Consider the following 20,151-nt stretch of genomic DNA (forward strand, 5'->3'; position numbering starts at 1 on the left):
GTAAAATGGGGAGCATATTCATGGAACACAATGCCAAGGGCTTACCAGGGACTTGCGAGGAATCCGCGCCGGTCCAACACATCAGTGCGACACCACAAATGCCTTGCGCGAGACTCGTATTGAAGGGGCATTGTGTTCTACGCAGTCACCTAAAAAAGGGGCGGAACATGTGGAATGGGGAACAACAAGCGAAAATATGGGCGTAACGAGGGATGTACTAAAGTTAAATCCTTGCAACACCCATACAAGTGCTAAAAACACATATTCATGGAATTGAACAGGGTTCTACATCGCACGGAAAAAGACGCGCAATTCCGGAAACACGCACGCCACGCAAAACTGGCCTAAGCGTCACCACGCACCAAAGCAAATGCATAAGAAGGGCGCTCGAACAACAAACACGCATATACAGCTACGATTAATGTACCATTTGTTGCAGCAGTGATCGTGGGACACTGCAGGAGGAGGCTAGCCAGGGCACGGATTTCTCTACTTAGGACCAGCCTTTTTGGGATGCCTCATGACCAGGTCTATGGCAGGTATAGGTTTCCACCTCATATCATATATTAGACCTGATCATGGATTGGGAGGATGACCTTACATCACCCACCCTGTACTCCCAAGCACTGAGCCCCTTGGAAAAGGTGCTCAATGTACTGCATTTTTTGGCCACTGGGTCATTTCAGTGGACAACTGCCATTTCACAGCCCACGCAGTCACGCTGCCTATACCAGGTGTTGGCAATCATGACTGCACGCCCCTCAGTCCACAGGCACATCTACATGCCCAGAACACCTGCAGAAAGTCAGGTCATGGTCCAGGATCTTTATAAGGTGGCGCACTTCCCTAAAGTGCTTGGTGCGATTGATTGCACCCATGTGGCTCAGCGTCCACCTAGGGCCACAGAGCACATCCATCATAATCGCAAGCACTGGCATTCCATCAACGCCAGGTTGCGTGTGATGCCAAGGGTCTCATTACTTCTGTATATGCAAACTATCCAGGGTCCACCCATGATAGCTTCATATTCAGAATGTCACCCCTACACTGGGCCCTGGAAGCTGGGAGGCATGGCAACACATGGCTCATTGGTGGGTATAAATGCCCGTACACATGCATGCATGTCACACACAGACAAATACAAAGCAATGACAAATATCTTTACCTCTACAGGGGACAGTGCCTCCTCTCTGAGCACCTACATGATGACGCCAATACAGAACCCTGCCACACCACCCCTGGTAAGATACAACACAGCCCATATTGCAATTCAGGGCAAAGTGGAGCGCACATTCGGAGTGCTCAAGTCACGTTTCCGCTCCCTTGACCACTCTGGTGATGAGTTGCTATATGCACCACCACTAGTGTGCAGGATCATTGTGGCAGCATGTGTCCTATACAATGCTGCAACATGGCTCAGTGTACCGGTGGACATGGTGATGCCCTCACATCCTCAACCACATGCACGTCATTTGCACAGGGAAGGGCAAAGGGCACGTGGCAAGGCTGCCCGTACCCAGCTTGTGGCATACATTTTTCACCAAAAATCCAACCCCTGTGGAGTGCACACAGGCCTGGCACATCCCAGGTGCCATTCAATGACGACAAAGGGGCAATCATCTCTGCGCACCAAACCACCCTGAGAATGTGTCCTTGGAAGTGCTACATTGTGTGCATCCCTTAGAACTTAAACTAATTTTTTTTTTGGCTATCCAAAAGAAACACATAGATGGACTATGCCAGTACACCATGCCAAACTAGACATCCAATGTCCTGTGTGGCACATAAACCATCCCACATTTATTTTCAATGTCATTTGCAAGTATAAAGCGCACAACAGGCCATGACCATCGCACCACTGTTACAGAAGGCTTATTCAGTAACATGAGTCCTTGGCAAAACAAACATGTTGCCTAGCCCCATGTTGCAGGGTGGCCGCATCTCACAAATGCAGAAAGTCAATTTAGGTGGCCGTGATAATGAGGAGAGGGAAGAGGGGAGGGGGAGGACAATGAAAGGGGGCGGGGGATACACAACATCACAGGTAACCATGGGGGGAGCCTACACCACACCACAGGTGACCATGGGGGGGCATATACAACATCACAGGTGACCAGGTGTGGGGGCATACACAACATCACAGGTGACAAGGTGTGTGGGTGGCATACAGCACATCACAGGTGACCAGGTGTGGGGGGCATACACCACATCACAGGTGACCATGGGGGGCATACACGCATCACAGGTGACCAGGTGTGGGAGGCATACACAACATCACAAGTGTCCAGGTGTGGGGGAGGGGGCTTACACCACATCACAGGTGACCATGGGTGCGCATACACAACATCAGAGGTGACCAGGTGTGGGGGGCATACACAACATCACAGGTGACCAGGTGTGGGGGAGCATACACACAGTTCCCCGTTCGCATGCAAACACCACCAAAGTGTCAGCAAATGCCATGCACTCACCTGTCTGTGGAACTCACCTGCCTTGCATACGATGCGCACCATCATGAGACACTCCACCAATGAAATGCAGACTAACAGCACAAAATACATGCGTATACATTATCACAGTTGACACCAGAAAGAAAATATGCATACAACACAGAGAACAGGTGCAAAACCTGGTGAATGTCCATTGGCATAGGTACAGGAGTACAGTGTACCACACCAGAGAGAGAGAGAGGGGGGGAGAGAATGAAGAACAAGGAAATTACAGAAAGGAGTACATGGCCCGGTTCACAAATGTACAATGGCATGCTGCACAGCACAGTCAATGTGCCCATTCAGGTTTCCAGATAGGTAGGTAACAAAGTAACATGAGCTCCAATGAAATTACCACATTCCCATGTGAGCATTTAAAGGCCACATAAGAGAACTGACACATGCATCAATAAAGACCAACAATGACGCATGTGCAACATGCAAGACAGTGCACATGCTTACCAAATAACGGCATCTGAGTGCTGTAAATCGCACATGACCTTCACCAGTAAGTGTGTTCCTTAATTTGATATAGGAACAACACTGTCTGGCGGAGGGCATGAGGAGTGTGGACTTCAAATGGCGCAGGATGGCTCACCTGGGAAAGCAGTCACTGCCACATCATGGATTACTGGAACAATATGGGCGAACATATCAAAACAGACATTGTGCAGTATAATTGAGACAGCACACATGTGCCATGGAAAAACAATGCTGTGATTACCTACACATGCCACCCTGTGCACCCACATTCAAAAATGCTAGATTAGTTCACCAGGCATGCCTGCATGTACACCACTGAACATGTATAGTCCCTGAGGAGTTAATGGCACACCTCAAGAGCAATGAATGCAAATAAAACAAAGACCACAAGCAGCAAAGGGCAAAATAAAATATGACATGCCAACATCTGGTCGGGTGGGGTTGAAAATCGAAAAAAAAACCAGCTTGGACAAGGGGTAGTGGGTCCACCCAGGAGGGGGAGGGGCAGGGTGCACGTCATCACCCACGTGTGTGTAAGTTGAAAAAATAATTATCTACATGGGTACATGGACCGCAGGGCTATCATGGATTGGAAGGGCTGTCGCTGCTGTCGCCACCTTCCTGTGTAGAATGCGTAGGTGGTGGTGGTAAGGGAGGTAGGCCACATAAGGCCCTGGCCTGGTCCTCTTTGACAGCAGCCAGGTGGCACTAAGATAAATGCATCTGGAACATGAAGCATTGAAGGTCTGCATGCAACACCTCACAGGATGCAGAGAGTTCCTCCGAGATGGTATGCCTCAACAGTTCCATCTGCTGTTAGCACTGTGTACTGCGGGCTGCCTCTTGCACTTCCATTGAAGCTCTGAGGGCCATTAACTCTTGCATCAGGGCTGCCCTGTGGGTTCGACCCTGTACAACCAGGCTGGCCACCATGTGTAGCCTGAGTGAGCGGCATGTGGACCGCAAATGCCTGCAGCTGGCGCGCTTCCTGTGTTTCTCGTGAGAACATGGAATTGGCCACCCTATCCATGCCCTGAGCCAGCACCTCATAGGAAATGGCCTGTTGCTGTGCAACACACAACATTGACTGGTCCCACACATTATTCCCAGCCACAACACGTCTGCCACATGTGCGTGCCCTACAGCTGCTGGACCCAAGGGAGCGTTGCCCTTGATGTGAAGCTGCTGTCTGTGGCTGCAGGACTGCATCCCTCCCTTGGTCATCCGTCCCAGCACTGGAAGCTAATACAGTGGAGCGTGGCCTTGCAGCCGTATCCACCACAGATGCACGTGGCAACACTGACTGGCCCTGTGAGGGGCCGTTACCCCCTGCAGACGCACGGGCTACATCAGCACGATCACTTTATGCACTCACCTCTGACAGCATACGGGTATGGACGCCCGTCTGCCCTGGTATCATTGGAGGTGGACTGAGTCACGCCCAGGATGGTCTGTAGCATCAGTGGATTCTCATGAACTGCCACAACACACCCTCCACTGGTCCTCTGTTGGGGCTCAGCCTCCTGTTCCTCATCTACCTCCTCCCCTGAATCTGGTGGCTCATCAACTGCACATGGACACATAAAGACATGAAGAATCATGTTAATTGTCATCACAATCCTGTCCTGCAACACATTTACATGCATGTTAACATGCCATAATTTGCATTCATACACTATGTACAAAGATCCCTGAAATCATAGCGTCTGCACACTTGCCACCACATCCCATGTCCCTGACATGTAAGCACTGCAGACATTCCCAACAGACGTGTGTGGTGTCTCAGGTGTGTGATGTGGAGAGAGTGAGGACAAGTGCTTGGAGATAGAAAAAGGGGACAGTGACACACAAGAGTGACAGGGTCATGCACCCATGGAGGGGGGGTTCCAGTGTGGCAGATCAACATGGGTGATTCCAGACTGATTTCTTACAAGGGACACACTGCCACACACGCAGCAGGGATTTGCACAGTTTTGCAAAATGCTTGGACACCCACGCCACAATATCCCGCATTTTGACAGTGTGCATAGAAGGTATGTGTAGCATGAAGCCACCTATGGACATCATGTGTGGATGGAATCACTACTACATGCAGTGCACAATGAATATCATGTGCCTCAGACACATGCACTTTACTGGCATAGCTGAGTCACTAACATCACTGATGTACCTAGCCAGGTGCCACGTTGTGTTTGCATGCTGGAAATGTGTATTAGTATCTGACGGTTGTGGATGACTACTGTCACAAAGCCATGTGCAGCACATGTGTTGTATGCAATCTGCAGTACACTAAGCTCGAGTTAGTAGACCATGACATGGTTCACCCATGACAATCATACAAATGCAGACAGAAGTGCTACACATTCATAGGAATCCATTCAATCAGCATACACATATTCTGGAGGCACACGCTTCTTCACTCACCAGACATTTGCTCGTATTCTGGCATGCCTCCCACGCCTTGAATGCAATCCACATGAATCAACTCGCTCATGGCCTCTTCATGTGGAGTGAACTCCTCCTCCTGCAGTGACCCACCTCCAGTCACCCTAGCAGAAGGCAAGGTTGGCAACAAGCTTCCCTTTGGTTTGGCGGCTGAGGTAATTCCACCGCTTCATGACCTCACGAGCGGTGTGGCTCTCATTCCCCAAGGAGTTGATGTGATCCATGACTCGCAGCCAGTGGGCTATACTCTGAGCAGGCGTATTGGTGCTCCCTGGTCCCATGCACATGTTGCGGTGGTGGTTACACACGTAGTCCACGAGTATCTTGATTTCATCATCATTGAAGCTCCTCTTCCTCGCCGTGGCGGTCTCCTTTGTCATGCTCTGGGATTGAGCCTTTCCCTGTTCTGTACGCTTCTGCCTCTTGGAAGGTGGTGCAGTCCCTGTGTGGCTGGGACCACTCAGGGCATAAGGGGCTGGACCACTAATGGCCTGGGCCATGGCATCACCCAGTGATGTTGGGTCATTCACTGCCCCTGCAGGTCCCTGACCCAGGGTGCTGAGGTCAGGTGTTTTGCATTGCCGTCCCTTCCCTTTGGACACACAGGCATCAGCTGCCCCTGTGTGTCCATGTCCCTGGGGGTGGACGACAACAGGTACGGCAGATGCTCCCTGACCCTGGTTGTTGGGGACAGGAGCTGCCCTGCAGGTGCCTGAACCTGGGAGCAGGGGAGAGCAGATGACCCTGCATCTCCCTGACCCAGGGTGCTGGAGACAGCAGCATCACCTGCAGCTCCCTGACCCTGTTGGGGGTGGTGCACAGCTCTCCCTGCACCTCTCCGACCCTGGCCACCTCAGCCACCTCTGTCAACTTTCCCTCTCAGGGCCTTCCCAACCATGGTACAGATGGATCAGTGCAATGGGAGGCACACCAAGCAATTGTCCTGGGCAATTGCAGTGAGGGGGCAGGGTACGGGATTAAAACATACTAGTATGGTCCAGCAAGGCTCAATTTTACCCCTGGTGAAAAAATAAATGGGACATGTAACGCACAGGCACCCCAAATATCATAAAAGCATGTACGCGACCCTCGGTAGCTCACATGAAAAGAAAAAGCGTTACGGCACCCAGCAACAAAATTCATACGCGAAGTCCACGAAAGCCACTGTGATGTCAACAATAGGGGTACGCGATACACAGGGGCAGCCAGAGTATGAATAATGCATACGCGACTCACAGTTAGACTCAAAAAAACAAAAAGACATGCACCAAAATAAGAAGTTCACACTGTCACAGTAGTGAACAAAATGTGTGGCACCCCAAAAATCTCCCAAATCCACACGTCCATCCACTCGAACACGCACAAGCTGTGTGATGTTCTCCTACCCACTCCTTTATCCTGAATCTGAATGCCAATGCCTAACGGCCAGCGCGGGTCACGTAACTTATCTGATTAGGCCCTTTCCTCTAATTTCACATGTACGTGCTAATTTTGCACGCGTGAAGTAACCGTCACTCTGTTTCCAGCTGCCCACGCGAGTAACACGGAAGACCCACACACTCCTGCCTATGAGCCATTTTACTTGCCTCCTACTGCCCTGAGCGCCTCCTATGATCCATCTGCTGCTGCCTGCCCACTGTGTGTGCCTGCTGCCCACCTACCCTGCAATTTGAGTGCCTGCTGTCAAGCCTTTGCCAGTGCTCCTGTCATTGGCCCTATGACCACCACAGTTGATTCAGAAGACTCCCAACATGCCCGACTATCACCACCGCTCCACAGCCCAACCCCAGGACCACCTTGCCCACTCACACCTGCCTGGGGGGTTGCCATGTCTGAGCAAACATCTCCAGAGGCAAGGGGTAACCCCCCGGCAGCGAGGCAGAGGGCTGTCAGCTTCACAGCCAGGGAAGTAGACATCCTGGTAGTGCAAGTCCTGGGGCATTATGATGGCCTCTTCAACGCTTCAACGCAAGTTGGCAAGGAAGGACGGAAGCTGATCTGGGAACAGATTGTGAGTGCCATCAACTCAGAGGAGGTGGCACCCCATGACTACCGCCATGTGGCCAAGCGCTGGGAGGACCTGAAGTCCAGTACCCAGAACAAGGCATGGCACTTCCTTCAGGCTGGTGAGAACCAAGTGGGGTGCCAGGGCCGGCTGCACACCCAGGTCAGCGATTTGCAGCACTGTCTGGAGTCGTCAGGTGAGTATCCATGTGATGATGTCCTCCACTGTGCATGTGCATGTTAATGTATGGTGGGAGTGTGCACCTTGGCCTTACAGCAAGTATGCCTCTTGTACGGATGCCTGTGTGAATGTCCCAAACAGTACTGCACATGTCTTCAATGAAGCATGAGTGATTCCAACGGTGTTGCTTTAGCAAATGTGTTGTACTGCAGCATATTATGATGTGCACATGGTTTTTCACATGTGTGTGAGACGTGCCCGTGTGAGAGGTGTGACGCATGGGTGTTGTTGTCAACTTCATGAACAGGCATGGTGTATATGTATATGTGACTGTGTGACTGGCCATCACTCCTGGATGGATGTAACTGGTGCATTTCAACGTGTGCACTACTCTTGTTGACTGGTTGATGTTGAGGGGACTCTGATGTGATAGCTCAGTGCACTGCTTCAGGACTGTCAGGTGAGGTGTGTGCATGACATGTGTATGTGCCATGACACATGTGTGTGTAGCATGCACACTTTATAGGCGGTGACAGTGCCATGCCCAAGGATGTGATTTTCTGTTGTGAAGGACAGACATGTATGTGCCTGTATGTGCATGTATGTACATTGCATGTACCTGTGTGTTGTGAAGGGTGATGATGGTTGTGACCTTTGGCAGCGTACTTCATGTGCATATGTTTTGAGGCAAACACACATAGGTACAGTACCCTGATGTTTGTGTCCTATGTCTCTTTAATCACAGAGGCATTGGAAGAAGAGGGCGGAGAAGGTGCTGTGGAGCAAGGCAGTAGGGTTACCTCCACTAGGCAGAGACACACGGCCCAATCATGCCCCCTGACATCACCATCATCGGGGAGCGAGAAGACTGGTGCCGCGTCTCAAACATCGGCCACAGCTGCTGAGAGGAGGTCCAAGAGAGTGAAGGTGGACGTGGACTCCTCAGCAGCAAGGGGGACAGGTGAGGTCACACAGGGGCAATCAACTGCAGAGGACGCTGGGGAGGCCTCCAGGTTGGTGGGGGAGGAGGAGGAGGAAGCCGTATCAGCACCACCATGGGGAACGGCAGGGGTGGTGAGGTGGGCATGACTGTTGCAGTTCTGACTCAGGGGCAGGAGGCAGTGCAGGTCACAGTGGAGGTGCCTGTGCCAATTCCTGCCCCTGGGCAAGCGCCTGCACCAGTATGCATCAACTGAATTGCCCCAGGCCGGACCCATCCACAGGTGTCGGATGTTTCCACCTAAGGCGACACCCCGATGCCTGTAGATCTCGCCATTTGAGACAGAGTGGAACCCCTGCTAGCCGGTGTAGCAAAGCGTACAGCCATCATTTGTGATGATGTGCAGGCTTACCATCGTGGGCTTGCACATCATCACAATGAGGTCTGGCGTCTCCTGACCTGGCTAGCTACGTTCTTGGTCTCGAATTGGGTGCGTGGGCTCGCCACTTATAAACACCCTCCTTGTATTCCTCCTCTGGGCCCCAATCGTCCTTCCTGGTGCCTTCCACCCCAGATACCACCAGGGCCCCCTGTGTACCTGTCCAACCCACGTCGGTCCATCTGGTGGAGATCACATCCCTGCCTGAGTTGGGAGTCAACGTTGCTCAGCTGAGGTGGTCAGCACGCTGATCCAGTCTACGACAGGAGCCGTGGCAATGGAGGGAGAGCAGGCGCCCAGGAGCAGGGCACGTGCCAGGCGCCCTCGGGTAATTTCATCAGCCCAGAGGCTGGACAGGCAATGCAGGCACTGGGCAATAAGGCAGCAGCATGCTCTGAGTAGGAGGCTTCGTGACTCAGGGCATACCATCAAAAGGGGACAGGTTTCCTGGCGTCAGGCATGACGCAAATGTGGACCTTCGTATAAGGATGTCTTCCGTGTTGGAGCGGTATGGGCAGCAAATCGGGGCAGAGAGGCAGCGGGCTCAGAAGGCTAGACTCACCATAGCCAGGGCGGAGATAGCATTGCGAAGGGCAGAGAGGCAGGCTGAGGTACGCGAGGAGACTTGCAGAGAGTGGGAGGGGATGGAGAGGACCATGATGGAGTCCCTGCAAGCCCTCGAGGTGAGAGCGGAGGCCCACCTAGGGGAACTGGACACAGTGTACGATGATGCCCTGGCCAAAACATTGAGGGAGAATGGTGAGAAGAAGGACTAACCCGCTGCCTTTGTAAATAGTTATTTAGATATAAGTTTACGTTGGCTTTATTTTTTATTTGGAACTTTTGGACTTTACTCCTATTTTTTGTACATAGTTCTCCATGTGTGGGTTTGCTTTTATATATTTTATTATTTGGAGCGCACTTTAGACTTTACTCCATGTTTGTTTGTGCATAGTTTGCTTGGTTTTTATAATTTTGTGTTCACCATGCAGTAATGGTTTTATTTTCTCATTTTGCTGCTATTGGAGAGAACATTTATGGACCTTGACATTTTCTCTTTCTTTTGATTTATTCATGTACATATTTTGCAATTTTATTTGGACATTTGTTTATTGTTTTGATTTCTTCATGTACATATTTTGCAATTGTATTTATAGTGTGTATGAACATAGTACGACTGTACAAAATCATGTATTGTGTTTACTCACAGTCATTGTTTCTCTGAATTTTATTTTGGCAATATGCCGCTTTGTTAGTCGGTTTGGTGTCCCTGGTACTGACCATCGTTGGTCATGTGTGTGCTTACTTGCATGCATGTGTCATGTTTGCTTTCCATTTGCATGGTGAATGTACACATGGGGCTGACAAGTGGATGAGTGTGAATGAGGAGTTTTGGTGTGCTCGGTCAAGTGGCATTTGCTTTCACATGTGCAGCATCACTGTGTATTGGCCCTCTCTGTGTTTGTGAGGTGGTGGGTGGGGTGACTTAGGGAGTGTAACATGTTGACAATATTTGCCCAGGATTTGCTTGATGCTGTGTAGCGCACATGTCGGGCTTTGCCCTTCACCAGTATGTGTTTGTGCAGGTATCATTTTCTCTGGTGTTCTGCATCTTGCACTGGCATGGAATGTTGCCATTACTTTGTTTTTACACATCGGCAGACAAATGCAGCAGTCTCCATGTAACTCAATCAGAAGTGAAGTCATTCCTCTTTGCTTGTGCTTTAGGTCCTCTTCTGCCCTGCTGAACTCCTGTCTGAATCTGCACTGGTCACCTGGCTACCCTCTGAACCTGGGCCAAGGTCCCCTCGCCCACCACTTGCATACACGCACTGCCTCACTGGCATCACCCGCTCTTGGACTGCTTTTATGTATGCCAACAATCCCCTACCTGCACTTCACACCTGATGTCTGCACTTCGGCTTGCACTTGCCACCAGTTGGCTGCAGTGTGATTGTTTTCTTAATTGTTGTATTTGTTATGATGTCCTCCCATGTACTGCACTACCCCTTCCCCCTTCCCCCACACTTTTCACCTTCCCCACTTCACATGCACTGGCGCCATCTCAATGCTTCTTGCCCTACCAAGGTCGTTTTCTCTGTCTTCACTGTGTTCACCCTCCCATACTCTTTGCCCCTTGGACACTTGTGTATAGGCGCATTATGAATGACATGTCATTTGATATGATTTCATGTCATATCCTTCACACACGGGAGGAACAGTGTTGAGTTTATTATGTTTTCTGTTCTGGTAATGGTAGCTCATTGAGGCTCAGGCTGTGACACGCCTGGCAAGTGTCTGTTCATGTGGCACAAATTGAGGCTTCTTTTAATTCGGTCACTGTGTGACAATTTCTCCATGGGGATTATTGACATGACTTTGTCACATGGGCAGCAGGGACTCACTTTACCATTAACTTGTCTGATGTGTATGTTGGGAGATGGTTGCAGACAGCAATTGTGTTTAAGAAGCTGCCACACTCAAGGATGTGGCTCAGGTGTATGCATTGCAGGATACATTTTGATCTGAATGTTCAGGATGGTGTCACTACACGGCAGTCAAGGTGCATGACATGCCATCGACGGAGTAGTCATGTGTCACAATGTCAGCATCCAGCATGCAGGTGATGTCCGGTCTGGAGGGGGCTGCCTGCAGGGTGGCATCATGGGTGATGGGGGCTGGAGTGTCCCATATGGTGCAGGCTGCCTGCAGGCTGGGGTGACGGGTGATGAGGCTGGGGTGTCCCATGTGGTGGGGGCTGCTTGCAGGGTGGTGTCACGGGTGATGCGAGCTGGGGTGTCCCATGTGGAAGGGGCAGCTTGCAGGCTGGGGTGACGGATGATGGAGGTTTGGCTGTCCCATGTGGAGGGGACTGCCTGCAGGTTGGGGTGACGGGTGATGAGGCTGGGGTGTCCCATGTGGAGGGGGCTGCCTGGAGGCTCAGGTGATGGGGCCTGGGGTGTCCCATGTGGTGGGGCCTTCCTGCAGGTTGGCATCATGGGTGATGGGGGCTGTGGTGTCCCATGTGGTGGGGGGCTGCCTGCAGGCTGGGCTTACAGGTGATGGGGGCGGGGGTGTCCCATGTGGTGGGCGCTGCCTGCAGGGTGGCATCACAGGTGATGGGGGCTGGGCTGCCCCATGTGGTGGGGGCTGCCTGCAGGGTGGTGCCATGGGTAATGGGGCTGGGATGTCCCATGTGGAGGGGGCTGCCTGTAGGCTGGGGTGATGGGGGCTGGGGTGTCCCATGTGGAGGGGGCTGCCTGCAGGCTGGGGTGACGGGAGATGGGACCTGGGGTGTCCCATGTGGTGGGGGCTGCCTGCAGGGTGGTGTCATGGGTGTTGGGGCTGGGGTGTCCCATGTGGTGGGGGCTGCCTGCAGAGTGGCATCACAGGTGATGGGGGCTGAGGTGTCCCATATGGTGGGGGCTGCCTGCATGGATGGCGTCATGAGTGATGGGGGCTGGGGTGTCCCATGTGGTGGGGGCTTCCTGCAGGGTGGTGTCACAGGTGATACGAGCTGGGGTGTCCCATGTGGAAGGGGCAGCTTGCAGGCAAGGGTGACGGGTGATGGAGGCTGGGGTGTCCCATGTGGAGGGTACTGCCTGCAGGCTGGGGTGACGGGTGATGCGGCTGGGGTGTCCCATGTGGAGGGGGCTGCCTGGAGGCTTGGGTGATGGGTTCTGGGGTGTCCCATGTGGTGGGGGCTGCCTGCAGGTTTTCATCATGGGTGATGGGGGCTGTGGTGTCCCATGTGGTGGGGGGCTGCCTGCAGGCTGGGGTGAGAGGTGATGGGGGCTGGGGTGTCCCATGTGGTGGGGGCTGCCTGCAGGGTGGCATCACAGGTGATGGGGGGCTGGGCTGTCCCATGTGGTGGGGGCTGCCTGCATGGGTGGCGTCACGAGTGATGGGGGCTGGGGTGTCCCATGTGGAGGGGGCTGCTTGCAGGCTGGGGTGATGGGGGGTGGTGGGTGTGTGTCCCATCAGGAGGGGTCTGCTTCCAGTGGATTGCTGTGGGGATCGCAGGGTGTTTTGGCACTATTTGGCTGGGGTGCAGCCGGGGTACGCAGTGAGTTTTCACACGATTACGCTGGGGTGCCACCGGGGTACATGCTGAGTTTTCACGCGATTTGGCTGGGGGTGTGGCCGGGGGTTGCGAGGTGTTTTAATGTTATTACGCTGGGGTGCGATGGTGGTACGCGCTGAGTTTTCACGTGAATTGGCATTGTACGGCCGGGGTACGCACTGAGTTTTCACGCGATTTGGCTGGGGTGCGGCCGGGCTATGCACTAAGTTTTCACGTGATTACGCTGGGGTGCGACCGGGGTATGCGCTGAGTTTTCATGTGATTACACTGGGGTGCGACCGGGGTACGCGCTGAGTTTTCACGTGATTTGGCTGGGGTGTGGCCGAGGGTTGCAAGGTGTTTTCACGTGATTACACAGGGGTGCAACTGGGGTACGTACTCAGTTTTCACGCAATTTGGCTGGGGTGCGGTCAGGGATTGCGATCCCGTGTGATGGGGGCTGCCTGCAGGGTGGCGGCACGGGTGATGGGAGCTGGGGTGTCCCATGTGGAGGGGGCTGCCTGCAGGGTGGCGGCACGGGTGATGGGAGCTAGGGTGTCCCATGTGGAGGGGGCTGCTTGCAGGATGGGGTGATGGGGGCTGGTGTGTGGGTGTTCCGTCAGGAGGGGTTCTGCTTCCAGTGGATTGCTCTGAGGATTGCAGGGTGTTTTGGATCGATTACACTGGGGTGCAGCCGGGGTATGTGCGGAGTTTTCATGCGATTTGGCTGGGGTGCGGCCGGGATACGCGCTGAGTTTTCACATGATTTGGCTGAGGTGCGGCCAGGGTACATGCTGAGCTTTCACATGATTTGGCTGGGGTGCGGCCGGGATACGCGCTGAGTTTCCACGCGATTTGGCTGTGGTGCGGCGGGGCTATGTGCTGAGTTTTCACATGATTTGGCTGTTGTGCGGCCGGGGTACGCAGTGAGTTGTCAAGAGATTTGGCTAGGGTGAGGCCGGGCTATGTGCTGATTCTTCACGTGATTTGGATGGGGTGCAGCTGGGTTACGGGCTGAGTTTTCTTGTGATTAAGCTGGGGTGCGACCGGGGTACGCGCTGTGTTTTCACACAATTACACTGAGGTGCGACCGGGGTACATGCTGAGTTTTCATGCGATTTGGCTGGGGTGCGGACGGGGATTGCGAGGTGTATTCATGTGATTACGCTGGGGTGCGACCAGGGTACTTGCTCAGTTTTCACGCGATTTTGCTGGGTTGTGGTCAGGGATTGCGAGATGTTTTTGCGCGATTACTTTGGGGTGCACATGGGGATCGCGCTGGGTTTTCACGTGATCTCGCTAGGGGGCTGTATGCTGGCCCAGGGAGGGCGCGGGTGTTAGCGCCTTGTTAGCCATTTCGCTTGCTTTTTACTGCGTGTGGGGGCGTGTTGGCAGCGTTACTGGCATAGCTTGATGTTTCTTGCTTGTGCCATGGCTACTGATGCCTCGGGAAATCCATGAATACGTGTGCCGCGCAATTATTTCTCTGCACCACGGCTGGCGCATGCTCGTTCTCGGCATGCGGGGCTTGCGCCTTTTTCTGCGCTAGATTCTATGAATCGGGGCCTTTGTATTTTCAGGGAAAGAGCATGGTGTCTATATTTATCAGACATTTATGAAATACTTGATTCTACAGCGTGGCAACTCATGTCACTTACCATTTTGATAGTTGGTGAGTGACATCACAACTTTGTTAAAGATTACGCTAGTCTCTGCAGTATTACATTACCGGCACATTTAGTAATCCTTATCATCTTTTGGAATGTTGTTTTCTGAATAGGGTCTCCCTGAATAACTGGTCCTGGCGAAGGCACGCTCATTATCCGCTTCGCCGAAACGTTCGGTACCATTAGGCATGCCACATATTCATTGACCTGCATGCCTTCTAGACGTTGACCCTGCCAGCCAACTAATCCTGCCTATTGATCTATGCAGGAATGTTTGTTTGACCCATATTTCCTTTGTTGTGTATATGGACCACTCCCACAAGAGTTTAGTTTAGATTAGAACTCTGTTAGACAGCTGTTTAATCTTGTATGCCAACGATATGACGTTTTCTCCTTGCCATTTGAGTTTTCTTGGTCCTGTATTTTTGAATACATGTTGTTGCACAGTAGCACAAATATCATGTGCACGAATACACTAACTCAATTATTGATCATATGATACACTTCGTCAATTTTGAATTGTCTGTTGAATTAGAGTCACAGATTCTATGAAGAAAATATTGAATGCATTTCAGATTTCCTTCTGAATAATCCATGTAAAGGTTTCCCTGCATGGATTCATTTGGTGTATATATCTTTAACTAAAACCACTAGGAACACCCTTGTGTAATGTTCTTGCATCTGATCCTTGTGTTGAACCACTTTGTAAACACGTATTGACACAGCCAGCAGTTTTGGCCCTCCCAGAGGTAGCATTTGCAAGACACCGCTTTCATATGCCCAGATACTGACACCATTTGCCACCTGTTGCCATCGTATTACATGTAGTATGATTATGGCAGTGCCAGGAAAATGCTTATCCTGTTCCTACACAAAGGCCACCACTGTTGAGCACAACTATTGCTTCCAAGTAGGCCCCTATTCTGAAACAGGATCAGAACGTATCGTTTCGAGAACACTGTGGTACCCACTGAACCATGTTTGTGTGTTTTGGTTTGTTTTATCATGTGAGCAGCAGCGTTAGCTTTAGCAACACGTTCTTCTTTTACTTTGCTTACAGGCTGTTGTCGTCTTCTTCTGAATTATTTCCTGCGCATTTTTGTATTAACTCGCTCGCTGTACTGTGTGTGTTTTGTCAGTGGCACAGGAGGACAGTGGGTGTAACAGAGCCAGCATTCCTGCTTTTTGGATTGACAGCAAGAAATAGCCACACCTGACACAGGAATGCAGACAGAGAATCTCCTGCTACCCAGAGTGCTTTGGAGTGAGAGAACACCTAGTGAAAATGCCACATGTTCAACACGCATTTTCCTATTTAAATTGTTGAAGCTTTGCTAGTTTCGCTAGTTCAAAAAATGATTGTGTTGTCAAATCTAATTAAATGGTGGATGCTTAGCGAAATATACTTTGTTTGAACTTGTTTCAATGTTCTTAAATAACAGCCAAATACATCGAACATCTGTAATCATTTGCAAGTTGGCTGCTGCAGGTCCTTTGCACGAAATAGCCAACACAGGCATACATGTTTCCTGTTAGGAAATATTATAGCAAACATTTTTTTAAATAGAGCACTATATTTTTAATTGTTTTTGAACAATCAATGACTGCATTTCACTTTCTACAAAGGTCTTTATTCACATTTGAAATGTTATACATGGAATCCACAACTTCAACATGCAACAGTCTGACACTCAGTAATAGCTGAACGTGACAGCAATCAACAAACTTCACTGAATTAAAGATGACCTTGCCTTCATCCGAGATTGGATTTCATGCAAGCAATTGAAGCCAAGCACGGCCAAGACCTTATTTAAGCAATAAGCATGCATTTGGGGGGTTTTACCTGATATTAAAGGCCTGGGGTCCACGTTTGCTCAGGCCTTAACATCTTGCCCCGGTGCTGTTACCGGTCGCAGAAGCATTCCTCCCCCGAGCGGGTGATAATAGCAATGTATTTTGTTTGAATAAATTGGATGCATCGTGGCGTCCCATTTATTCAAACAAAATACTTACCTAAGATGGCCATTGTAGCTCTGGAAGGCGTGGCTCCATGCAGAGCCCTTCTTCCATTTCCCTGGAGGGCAGCAGGGACACGGAGCAGCAGCAGTAGCAGGGGTGGTGCCGCATGAATCAGGTAAGTGGGGTTTAGGGGTGGGGACACCCGAGGGGAAGGGAGGGTGGGGGAAGATGGCGGGCAGGGGGACGCAGCCATCTGGCTGCTCAGAATACAGTCTGAGATTGTGGTATTCAGCCTGCGATTCGAGTAACGTGATTGGTTGCTTCTCGCGCTGTGGATGCTAGTAATTCTTACTGCTGGTGACTGCGATAGTTCCTTCCTCCGCTGAAATACATCCGACAGAAAGCTGTACAACTCATGCAAACACTAAAGAAATATGTCAATTTCAGCCACATCGCGAGGGTCGTGTGCTGGCTCCCTCTCCAAGGCCGCACCTTCTTTAAAGCCTGCTCCATCCTCTATGAAAAGAGTCCAAAGATAATTCCACAAAGCAAGTCTTCACACGCTGTACAACATCCCTCCAAAGATGAGAAACTTCCCATCTATCCTGCCCTTCAGAAAAAAACAGAACATATATTTCTTCAAGGAACACTTTAGCGGCTCCCAAAAAAGAATTCCCAGGCTCTGCATACCCTATAGGACTGCAACAACGTCTGTCCCCTTCGCCACACCTACAATCTGCATGTTCTTGGATCATTTCCGGCCCTTTAAGCATGCACATGATATGGAATCACCCTCCACCATTGCATAGTGCTCTGCTGCTATGCAGCTATTAGGTGCTTCCAGTACATGCATGCATGAGAAAAATGCCAAATGTGGGGAGGGACACATGGACCAAAACCTCGGGAGGGCTTTCCTTTTGAGCTCGAACTTAAAGATAACTACATTCAGCTCAGGCAGGCCCTGCAATCAAAACTGTCCCAAAAAGCCTTCTGTCTCTAAATTGAACCAACAGGCAGCATTGTTCTTAATGAAAGGCCTAACTTTTATTCTCTTGTTTCTTAAAGAAAGATAAATGAAGTTTCATTAGCCTAGATATAATATCTGTGTTTTTTTTCACCTCTCACACTTGCCTCCAGCACCTTGAAGTGGCTTTAGGCTGTAGAGCGAGAACTATAACTCAGTAAGTAAGTTACATGAGAATGTTACAATGAATTGACTTGCTGCACTTTCTAAATGACTAGCAATTTGGTCACCCATGAAATTGGCCCAATTACTTACCCGTCATAATTACTCCATATCCAAGTCTCACTCGTCACAGACCTTACTCTATGAGGTGGTTCTTCATTTGGGAGACATCTGCTTTCACAAGCAGGCCCCTAGCAAAATGCTTTGGTCTTGCCCTTTAAAAAGAAATGCAATAGTATATCCCATTGGACAACACCGCGCGAAGCATAGGATGTATCAAACACATTGGCCCTCATTCCGAGTTAGGACTACGGCATGGAGTAAATAGCTCCATGGTTGGCAACCATGGAGCTATTTACTCCATGGAATACCGGCATGGTGAATGGAGTAATTTCCGGTCCATTCCAAGGTTGGATGGACCGGTAATTCCCCATTCACCATAGCCCTTCCCCATCCCCATTTCTGCCCCCATAGGGCTCAATGGGAATGGGGAAGGAGGTAATTACGGCACCGTAAATTACGGTGCCGTAATTTACTCCAAGGTCACTTTGCGGGTCCCGTAATTTACTCCTGCTAAAAGCAGGAGGTAAAGAGGGACCCGCAAAGGGAACTCGGAATACGGAGGTAAGGGATTACCGCCATTGGTGCCCTTACAGGCGCCGGTAATCCCTTACCTCCAACCTCGGAATGACCCCCATTGTCAATTTCTCCAGAACTCAGTCAGGTGTAGCTGCTACCAACCAGAGCACTTGGAAGACAACACGCAAGGGGGCTTGCCAGAAGTGCAGCCCTTGATAACCAAAGAGCCTCCTGGAGAATCGGGAAATAATCCCGACGGTCAGTCTAAAAGACAAGGCAAAACAACTCAGGGAAGTCACAGCAATTCATTGACAAACAGGAATTGAAACACCAATAAATACATATAAATTCCTCTCTGCTCTGAAAAAGGAGGGGGTGCAGTGCATTGAGGACCTATTACACGAGGAGGAAAGGGTTTAGGAGACCCGACTCACTACCTGGTAATGAAACAGGCCACCCATACAGATCCTGCTTAGGTTTTAGGAAATCACCCACTTAATTCACAGCTACACCACATGCGAAGCATACTTAAACTCCTATCTGTTCTGGATAGGAATGGTAGATAGAGGGATGGGTCAATTTGCAGTCTCACATCTTCTTAATTGATGGCACCCCTGAAGTGACCCATAGCCAACTCGGGAAAGGGTATTTGGAGAGCTAACTAAAACCAAAAGGAAAAGGTCAGCTGCAGACAAAATGGTGACCCTAATGGTCAAGCACCAAAATTCACAAGTGCTTGTAAAATGGGTACACATTGACCAATAAAATGCTGATTGAACAAAGAGTTAATCCCTTGGGTTAGGAGAAATGAAAACCTGAAATGGAACTTAAGTGGCGAACCCAAGAGCTTTACATCGAGATTTCCGTGAGCCCAAAGCGGGCTGTGCTAAATAAAACAAAGATGCACTTCATACATTTTAAGGATTTAAGTTACACGCCATAGACTGATAGCCTGATGGTCTGAATTACGGGAATTCATAGATATCACAGCAGATAGAGCCTGAAAGGACAAACAGCAATTTAGCTCCAAACTATACTGTGTGTCTGGAGCTGTCCCCAGTACATACAATCTTATCCTCATAAACTAAGATAGAACTAAAGGAGGTTTGATCCCAGGCCTGAATAAATAAAGGCAAAAATCAAGTGTAAATAACACTAGCGGACAATTCCTTGCTCAAGTCTGAAATTGCGTCCACTCCCCCAGCACTGGGCAGGTCTAGTTACAATTCAATTATTCATTATTTTAGCTTTGCTTTGACTGTACAGAAAAGGATGCAAAGGCAAGAGCTGTTAACAAAATCCCGCTCACAGGAACATTTTCCATTAGCTGAATCCACACAAAGGAACATTTGAAATATATGCATAGAAAGTGGATGCATAAACAACAATTCCTTTTATTGTAATAGGAAACAAAACAGAGCTGCAAAGTTACACAAAGGCACACATATATTCATACTGTAAAGTAGCATTATTTGTGGAGAAAGACATGAGCTTTGGCATCATAGAAACATTATTTGTGGTGAAACAGATGCAGCTAAGAAGGGAACATGTAGCATGAGTTTTGAGAAACGAGGCCTGGTCACTTACCATCTGAATTCAATACTTATTCAGTGCTTAGTTTGTGCTGGTGTTTGGCGGTGCTCAGGCCCGGCACATAATTTGGAGGCGGGGCTGAGCACCAGCATTTCCTACCAGTGGTTGAAGTGAGCGGGAGCG

Source organism: Ambystoma mexicanum, chromosome 6p, assembly GCF_040938575.1.
Source record: "Ambystoma mexicanum isolate Mex_15411 chromosome 6p, UKY_AmexF1_1, whole genome shotgun sequence".
In the NCBI taxonomy this organism is placed as follows: Eukaryota; Metazoa; Chordata; class Amphibia; order Caudata; family Ambystomatidae; genus Ambystoma; species Ambystoma mexicanum.